The sequence below is a fragment of the Lissotriton vulgaris genome, chromosome 2_1 (assembly GCF_964263255.1).
Source record: "Lissotriton vulgaris chromosome 2_1, aLisVul1.2, whole genome shotgun sequence".
NCBI lineage: Eukaryota > Metazoa > Chordata > Amphibia > Caudata > Salamandridae > Lissotriton > Lissotriton vulgaris.
This window is the reverse complement of record NC_141687.1, coordinates 765,365,430-765,375,243: the sequence shown is the minus strand read 5'-3', so window position 1 is coordinate 765,375,243 and position 9,814 is coordinate 765,365,430. Positions and strand designations below refer to the sequence as shown.

Sequence of the window (9,814 nt, the reverse complement as noted above, 5' to 3'; positions counted from 1 at the left end):
TGTAACAAGATCCTGAAATGGGAAACGGCTTCAGAAGGAGCACCGGACCAGGGAGAAGATGTGCAAGGACACGGAAGTGAAAGGAGAGAAGAAGAGCAGAGGGAAGAGAGTGAGAATGGCAACATCTGGGACAGAGAAGACAAAGGGACAGGAAAAGAGACTACTCCGAGGGAAAGCAGGAAGGAGACGGACAAGGGTAGTAGTGAATCGGAGCAAGGAAGCAATGGCGAGAGAGAGGTGCTGAACGCCGCCATGAGAATTAATGGTGGTGCGAGAGAGATGGAAGTGGTGAGAACCAGAGCCGGCAGAGTTGTAAGGGTTCCGAAGAAGTTTGAGGACTTTACTATGAGCATCAAGTAAGACTGTTCAGTTGTATTGTTTCTAACTGTTGAGGGTACTAAAGGGGGGAGATATGTGGTGACGGTTTAGTGTGCCGGGTAGGCGGAGACCGGAACTGGAAGGGCGGCCATTTTAGGTTAGTGGCCGGACCCCGAGATAGCAGGAGCGTTGCCCCGGCGCTCCGAGGAATAAACAGAATCTGAACAAATACCAAGGCTGTGAGTGCATTAATTAAGGTGATCTCTACAGACTACCGATTATTTTAGCTGTCTCCCACCTGAAATTGCATTTCTACTATAGAAGTCAATGGGGAATTTTCAGTCTCCCGATATTCTTATTTTATATCTCCCATGTCACTGTCCTAAAATGTTGGCATTTATGACGTTAGTGATACTAAGCAAAATATTTTCACTATGCAAAAGCCAAAAACCTATAGGTTTTGTCAATGTTCGATAATTCTTTACCACAATTATGGTTTGGTTTCTCCACGACAAATTGAGCAAACTATAACTTGAACGGAAAAAATATATATCCACTGAAAGCGGATCCTCGCGAACCCATTCGCTGACATCAGCCTCATCCATTTGAACTCAGCAGCTCTGCGTGCTGCTGCTTCAGCCTGCGGATCCTGCGGTAACTCCGAGTCAACAAGGCTCAAACTGTGATGTCGGACCCGGATACAACACTGTGATGAGCCGATGCTGAGATGAACATGATCAATTGTGCACAGAGATGGTGAAGTTAAAAGATAACATGGGGGAACGCAATGCACAAACAAATGCCATATTATGTTAAGTCATTTGCACAGGTTAAAATTTATATTTTGTAACCCGGTCTTTTTGTTATGTGGGGTGTGTTTTGTTTCTCACCTTTTTTTTGCTAAATAGTGCACTTGTATTTTGGACGTCTTTCTAATGGCATGCTTGTATTTTATGTTTACTACAGTACTGGCAGAACTGACAAAAGGAGAGGTGATGATCCTTGACTTCCCGGAAGGTAAGTCTCGTTGATTTAATAAGCACTCGGGATACACGAGTTTCGTTCGTGGGCTCGTACACGGCAGTACTGTAATTACAGGAGGTTCGGTTGGAGTGTTTTACCATGCTCGTTTTTCCCTGCGTTCGCTTTATTCCCGTTCTTAAGTTTTCTGTTCTATCTCAGTTGCTATTGTATATCCTATTATGCTCGCATACATTTTTTCCTTTTTATTCTAATTATCCCCCACAACCCTCCATATCACCTTCATTTCCATTACTATTCTGTTATTAGTTAATCGACCCTGGGCTTCTTTCTCACCTCTTCCTTTTTGATTATTCTTTAGCTTTCTTTCTTATCTAATCCCTTCTTGTTCGCTTTTAGCCTTTCGATTTGCAAGAGTTCTCAAGTCTGCAATATCCGTGCATAAGTAGCTCATTCAGTCCAAGCTATTTATTGGCATTTATGGAAATACAGTCTTGAATTACCTTCAAAGTCCACAAAATACCTTCGGATCGAGTTCGCGGTATATAACTCTGCATGTAAAAAAAAAAATGCAGAATGGAATGGAATGGAATGGAATGAGGATTTGTAGAGCGCGTTGGCTACCCAGGGGCGTCCCAGCGCTGTAGAGAGCTTGAACTGGTTCAGAGAGGTGGGAGGAGAGAGGCGGAGTGAGGTTTTAAGCCGAAGTTTTGCTGAATAGCCAGGTTTTGAGAGTTTTCCGGAAAGTGAGGAGGTTAGGTTCGGATCTGATGTGGAGAGGGATGGAGTTCCAGATCCTGGCTAGATTGTAGGAGAGCGCTCGACCACCACATCTGGCCTTCCTGATGCGTGGTACTGAGGCGAGGTGGGAGGTCGCAGATCTGAGAGAACGGGTGGGCTGATAGGCTTTCACCAGGGGGGAATTGATTAGGGGGCCTGTAGGAGCGATGTGCAATGCACATGCTCTTAAATTCGATTCTGGCTCTCACCGGGAGCCAGTGAAGGTCTCTCAGCCTGGCTCTTACTGAGGTTCGGCGGGGAACGTTCAGGAGGATTCTTGCCGCACAGTTTTGAATAACCTGGAGTCGGTTGAGTGTGGATTGGGGTGCTCCGAGGTATAGGGCATTTCCACAATCGAGGCGGGAGAGGATCAGTCCTTGAACCATAATTCGTCTCGAATGGAATGGGAGGAGAGGGATAATTTTGCAAAGCAGTCTCATCAACCCAAAGCAAGTGGCAGCTAGCTTGGTAGCCTGATGGTTGAAATAGAGTGTGTTGTCCAGCCAGATGCCTAGGCTCTTGATTTGCTCCTTGGGTTGCGGGGGATTACCTAAACAGAGAGGCCAGATGGAGTCAATGGTTTTTGCGATGTTATTTCCAAGGAGCATTATCTCTGTTTTGTCCCTGTTAAGTTTGAGATAAGAGCCGGACATCCAGGTGGCGACTGCTTCCAGGCATTTGTGTAGGCTGTGATGAGAGTTTAGGGGGAGTCCAATGATACCACTAGCTGCGTGTCGTCCGCGTAAGAGACGATTTTCACACCAAATGAGCGTACGACATCAGCTAGGGGGCGCAGATAGACATTAAAAAGGGTGGGGCTCAGGGAGGAGCCCTGAGGAACTCCACAATTAAGAGGTCTACTGGCAGAGGAGAAGTCCTCAAAAAAAAGAATGTGGACTAGATGAACTGAGTGAAAACTATGAGCTGTGTTGCTATCTTTCTCTCATTCTATTATTCTGTTTCTACATATTGCTCCAAAGTACATTTCCAATATAATTAACTTCATTCAGTATTTCTCGCATTTTGGAATATTCCTCACTCGCGGCAGTGTGTTCGGCGGGGCTTTAGGTGGGCCGGGTTCCTCTGGGTTTAAGACCAGTTATTAACTTAAAACAGGCCTTTAATCTGGTCTCTACCGCGCCCTATCGTCCTTGACTTTTCTGATAAAAGCACTGATTGGTTTCTCAACAATGATCGTAAAACATGTGAAGTTAATCCATGTCATTGATTTAGTGCCTGTTTATATACACCTGGTTTACATTTTGTACATCCCACGACTATCCAGTCATTGACCTTTGTGCAGCTCACACAAAGCAGTGGTCGAGTTTGCCAGTTGCTATTGTGAATCTTTGCAAATGTGTGTGAAAGAGGTAAACGGTTGCCAAAAAATGGACAAGGTAGGGGTATAAGATAATACAGTGCTTATAGGTGAGTGGGTGCGCTTTTTTGGGGGGTAGTGAGCTGAAGGAGTTTCGAATAAGTGCATTCAGCAGAGTGGGAAGAAGGTGTTCAAGAGAAAAAAGTGTTGAGGTGTAAGATATGCAGATGGACGTGGTGTGGAGGACATAAAGGGGGTACACATCTAACATGACAGCAGTGATTGAGATACCCTGAAGAACGCTACTCCTTCAACAGGCGCAATAATGTTTAATTCACAGTCTCCCAATTTCAGAATTGAAACATTTCCAATGTTAATTATTTGCAGTAAAGTAATTGTTGTTACTTATTCGTTTGTCTTACAGAGTAACAACAATTGACAAAGCCAATAATAGTCCTGGCTGGTTTTAGGTGTATGTTAGTTGTTGTGTAATACATCTAGATGCAACAACAGAATGCTCAGACAGACACCAAAATAGTGGTTGGGTGTGATACCCTGGAAATCACAGAAATGTAGTTTTTGTTTAGGCCACGTACCTTGAAGATAACCTCCCTAACTTTTTCATCCCATTGAAAGGCCTGGCATCCAGTTCACAATCCATGCACCCTGGGCCCATGGCACCGCATGTCTAAAGACCTGCAATCCATTTAAAACTCTCTCAATAAATGGCTTATCCCCTCTGGAGGGGCCTTGCAGTTCAGGACGAATGGTTTCTAAGAGGAGCAGGGTCAGTACAGATTTGCATAAAGCGGCTATTGCCTGGAGAGGCATAGTGGGTGAAAAAACGTAGACTGGAATGCGGCCCGGGCAATTGCCAGTGGCTGAGAATAATGTGAGCATTCCATCCATCCTCTTGTTGTTGTATCACACCATGTGTTTACAGCATTCCAATTAGCACCTCAGATACATGTATTCATCTTTGTACAGAAAATATGACATATGGCTAACAGAACCTAACAAAAGATTACATCACCTTCTTGTTACAGTAGACTCACAGTCAGCAGTGGGGAAATCTAGCCTTGAAAATATCTAGGTGTGTAGAAATATGTGTGTTTGTGCGTGTCTGATTTATTTATTTATTTATAGATACTTATATAAATATATATATATATATATATATATATATATATATATATATATATATATATATATATATATATATATATATATATATATATATATATAGTTTATTTTTTACCACTCAAAAAACAAATGTTAAAATAACTTTATAGTTATGAGAAATGTTCAGAAACAACTTAATGTTTAAACTCTAAAGACACAGAAATTCACCGGTTATAGTTATGGTTATCTCAAATAAATATAACTTGTGTCCTTAGGTAACTATAACTCGTGCCCACACCATGGACAGTTTTCTCATCAATAATTTAATTGCAAATGTTGCAGTGATCTCATCAATGATGTCATTGAAGATATCATGAGTGATGCAATATGTTGGTTAATTAGTAGTGCATGGGCAGGACGTAAGTTAAAGTTGCCATAGAGCACAAGTTACAGTTACTTGAGAACTATAACTGGTGAATTTCTGTGGAAAGGATTTTAAAACGTTATGTTGTTGCTCAACATTTCATCGAACCAGAGTGCTACTTTAACCTTTTTTTCAGTGAATTTTTGTGAATTTTTAACGTAAAATATTATTTTATTACCATATGTAAATCAAACCCCCTGCCGCTCACAGCCAAAGGCTGTGCGCGTCAAGGAGTTGGCTTTAGAGCCTGGCATTTTCAAAGCTCCCGCCCTCTGGGAACAGACACAATGCCTGGGGAGGCCGTCACCACCAGGCCTATGTGGCGTCCCTACCAGGTATTCCTACCCTGCCCCTTATGGCTTTTTTGTGTGTGTATTTTTTTAGGACTCTAACTGAGTCCCGAGTCCTAAGATGACTGCCACCACTTCTTGTTGATGTGGTGGCAGCCAATCAGATCTCAGAAGAAGATCTGATCTGTCAGATCCACAGACTTTCCTTGTCTCTAGCTATACAAAGCTTTTGAGCATTAATTGGCCAAAATCTACTTTAAGGATTTACACAAAATTACAAAAAGCACTCTTTCTGGACCAAGATTTACATTTCTGCCGAATTTGGTGTAAATCTGCTCAGGGATTTGGGCTGTAGCGCTGTCTAAAGTTCCTATGGAAAAATGAATAGGGAAAATGTGTTTTGGGACCTCCCTTTTTGTCAGCCCCGGTTTGACGGATCACCCTAAAACTTTCCATTCTGGAACTAGTCAAAATGTTGCACTTCTTTAGAACGTTTTGTAGAAATTTGTCAAATGGGACCAAAGTTATAAGCAACACAAAAAATGCATGTTTTATCGAAGCCCAATATTAACTATAACTACCCAGTGGCAACTGCCACTGGTAAAATGAAAATTATATATATATATATATATATATATATATATATATATATATATATATATATGGAGCAAGGGCGGATGCCCGAAACGCGTCAGATTGCTTGGTTCAGCTTGTAAATAAAATCTGTGCTTTAAACTACTGGATCCGCGTAATTTCCTGGGTCGCTGTGGTCGGAGCCTGGGAGGTTGCACTTGTTCGATATATATATATATATATATATATATCTGAAAAAACCATACGTTTCACACACGTTATAGTTAAAAATTAGCATTTAAAAAACATTTGAAAATCACTGAAAAACCATAGGTTTCACCCATGTTATAGTTAGCTGGACATTTCACTCATACAAAACCATTGAAATTCCCCCGTTATAGTTAACTATAACTTGCGCGCCCGCAATGCACTGCTGATGACGTCACATATTATATCACTCATGACATGGTCAGTGACATCACTCATGACATCATACACACAGTCCCCCACACAGTTTTTTTAATTAAAAATAAAGCCCCGGGGGGTGGCGGGCTGCGGGGGCCGTGTGCCTCCCCGCTACCATAATAACATAATAACCATAATAACTTTGCCCCGGGGGTGGCGGTCCCGGGGCAGTGTTTGTGGGGGATTGTACGTACGCGTACCCCGCGATTTAAAAAAAAAAAACAAATCCAGGATACAGGTCCGATATTGTGGAGAGGCCTAGACGAGCGGCGTGTTTGACCATCCCTGACGACTGGCGAGGAGGAAAAGCAGGGTGATGAGCAATAGGCATAGTGAAAGCGGATAGCGTATCAAAGCCGGAAATCTAATGAATTCCGTCCCAGGCCCAGCACAAGGTTTTAACTGTGTCAATTTCCATGCGTTGGCGTTTCGCCGGGGCGAACAGTGAAGTTGTGAGCAGCCATGGGGCAGTGAGGTCGGGCTCCACCGCAAGATGGAGTTGGAACAGAGTAGGGTGGAGCCAGAAATGGAGAAAGCTGGCCTGAGCGCTAGGAGCATAGAGCCTTAAGTCCGGGGTTCCCAGTCCTCCCCGCGACATCGGAAGAGTCAGGATGTTGTAGGCGATCCTGGGATGCCGTCCGGCCCAAACCAGGGTAATAAGCAAAGAGCGAACCTTTTGAAAAAAATGAGCGGTGAGAGGAATAGGGATGTTAACAAAGAAATATAAGAACTTCGGGAGCACCACCATTTTGGCAATCGCTATGTGCCCGGCCAAAGAGAGCGGCAGCCTTTTCCAAAGAGGGATCTTGGACTCTAACCAATCTACTGCGCGGCCAAAGTTAGCTCTCCAGAGTTCATCCACGTCTCTGCTTAACCAGACACCCAGATACCTAGTGGGCTCCGAAGCCCACACAAAAGGGTAATCAGGATCAAAGGGAGTTGTGGCATCCGTGAGAGGAAATAATACTGATTTATTCCAATTGATCTGGATGCCAGAATAGCCAACAAAACGTATCACCTCACAGACAAGAGGACTGAGATTCTCCTGGGGGTGACGAACATAAAGAGTGATGTCATCCGCATACATGGAAACCAGTAGAGGCCGAGCCGCAAAACCAATGCCTCTCTGGGTATGATGATGCTGCTGGAGACGAGCTGCAAGAGGTTCCATAGCAACAGCGAAGAGCATGGGAGAGAGCGGGCAGCCCTGTCGAGTACCGCGCCTGATAGTAATGGGCTCGGAAATCTGTTGATACGGAGACGGGCGGTGGGAAGAGTATACAGAAGAACACCGTACGTATAAAGAACTGACTGAAGCCCAGGCGGGGAAGGAGATAAAACAAGAAGGGCCATTCCAAGGTGTTGAAAGCCTTGGTGGCATCGAGTAAAGCTGCACTGCCGGAAGCGATGGATTGATTTGATGAAGGACGGAGAAAATGGTCCGGAGGTTGTGAGAAGTGGCGGGACTGGGGATAAAACTGGACTGGTCTGGACGGGCTATGAGGGGCATGAGCGGAAGTAGACGGGAGGCAAGTAGCTTGGCAAAAATGTTGTTGTCCGTGTTGATGAGGGAAAGGGGGCGGGAGGAGTCTCTCTGCTCGGGGGCTTGTCCGCCTTGAGAAGTAGGGTTAAGAGTGCCTTATGCAGTGATGGGGCGAACTGGCCCGTTTTAAAGGACTCGTTGTACATGGAAAAGGCCGGAGACTATCATTGGCTAAAAAAAGAACCAGAACTTTCTGACCTGCAAGCATAGGGAAATTGTTATCTCGAGCCATCTTCCAGTCTAGTATCTGTAATTGGATACTGCTTCTTTTTCCGGCCCAAACCAGGGAGACCTCATCCTGTCCAGTTCTTTAAAGACTTCTTTCTTTATGGGACACATATCATTTAGCAATGTTTATAAAAATCGCAATAGGAGTACCTTTTTGGCTACTGCAATCTTCCTCAGAATCGACCGTGGTAGAGTGTTCTAGATGTGCAATGAATCTCCCAACATCGAAATGACTCTCCTCATGTTATAGATTAGTTGTTTTTTAGGTCTTGCCTGAGCCAGCGCATACGCTACCCTGCAAGACTTTTTAGTAAATGGGGTTTTCAAACTGCTACTCCACGCTTTTGCTGGCCTAGCGCTTGGGGTTACTTGCGCGTGCATGCGCCAGCTTTCACTGTCCGAGGCGCCATCAGGACCGCGATTAGTTTCAGTTCTGTAGCTGATCACTTGCGTGCGCCCATGCAACTCGCATTCGTGGCCGCAAGTCTTATTTAAACAAACTTTACCGGCTTGTTTGATATTCCAGGCTGGTTGCCTACAAACATTAACAATAGAATTCCTCTCCGTGCTTCCTTCAGCGTTTTAAAAAAATTTTTTTTTTTTTTACAAGCCCGCAAGTGAAACTGCCCATCACTATTTTCAAATCCAAAACGTTTTTCTTGTTTCTTGGTTGTCGAAGGGTTACAGCATTTTGATGGTCAAAATCAACCTGACCCAGAAGTGAAAACATACGTTGGATTTGATTTAACAACTTATGGCTGCGGAATCTAGCACTTCCAACCTGACGACCACACACCATGGCTTGATTTGGAATGCGATAGGACGAAAAATGTAAGTGTATCGACTATGGCCTTTTGCTGATGGCCTTTCAACCACTATCTTCAGCGTTAAAGGTTAGCTTTAAGTCAGCGATATCTCAGACTTCTAAAAAACAACGTTACTAATAGCACTCGCATTCGAATTAACTTGGGCAATGTCATTGTTTTTAGTAAGCGTAAACTGCTGTCTTTTGTTAACTAGTTCATCCGCGCTCTGCAGAGAGCGACTACTTCACAAAATGTATGTATGCCATGGGTGTTTCGGAGTTTGTAGCAGCAATTTGGTAAAACATCACTGACATTGTGTAATATCCTACTCTCCAGCGAATCCTTTAAATAGCCGCCACGCTGTTTCCTTTTCTTGAAATAACTTGCTTGATATTCATTATTACTATCACTTGGACAATAACATTTTATAAGTGTAGCTGATCGCTAACCAAAATGGGACCGCGTATGTAGATAATTCACCCAGACAGCTAAACGGCTTATAAGTATTCCTGATTGGCATCTAAATGTGCATTGCGCACGCATCAACTTATTCACATTGGAATAACAAGCACATTGGAGCATTGGGATAGCACGAGGTTCTATTTAAAAGGGTCTCTCCCCTTTTTTCTCTCCTCTAGATAAAGAAGAAAACTGGGACAAAGAAGAGGTGCTCATCCAGACTTTGGGCTTTTCCCCTAAAGTAAGTGTTGTTCTTCACAGAAAGGATTTCTTCTACCTCTATTCAAACTCTATCATACATTCCATTGACCCAAATCCTTTTTCTTTTTTTGACGTCACTTTATCGTAGATTGTGGGTATTGTCGGAAGCTTTATTTGATCTCTTCGATGGTTTTTGGCTGAAAATTGGTGCATCCTTTGCAGGTTAAGGACAGAGGTAACTATATTTGGACTTGGGACGTTGGAGTATGAGTAAATGAGTGTGTGTTGTATCCAGGACTGGGTTCA

At 43.6% G+C, this 9,814-nt stretch overlaps 1 protein-coding gene across 9 annotated transcripts in view; it reads left to right on the top strand.

Moving 5' to 3' along the window:
• The first annotated feature begins 940 nt into the window (after window positions 1-940).
• METTL5 (methyltransferase 5, N6-adenosine) overlaps window positions 941-9,814 on the top strand; it is a 167,616-nt gene continuing 158,742 nt past the window's right edge. Inside the window, exons 1-4 of one of the 9 annotated variants that reach the window (XM_086956096.1) lie at window positions 941-1,074; window positions 1,285-1,335; window positions 9,487-9,548; window positions 9,657-9,743. The gene's annotated coding sequence lies outside the window, so the exon portion shown is untranslated. Of the gene's footprint in view, window positions 1,148-1,220; window positions 1,336-8,851; window positions 8,874-9,486; window positions 9,549-9,656; window positions 9,744-9,814 lie in introns of those variants that run through there. The other 8 variants (XM_086956091.1, XM_086956092.1, XM_086956095.1 and 5 more) reach the window with 8 other exon arrangements.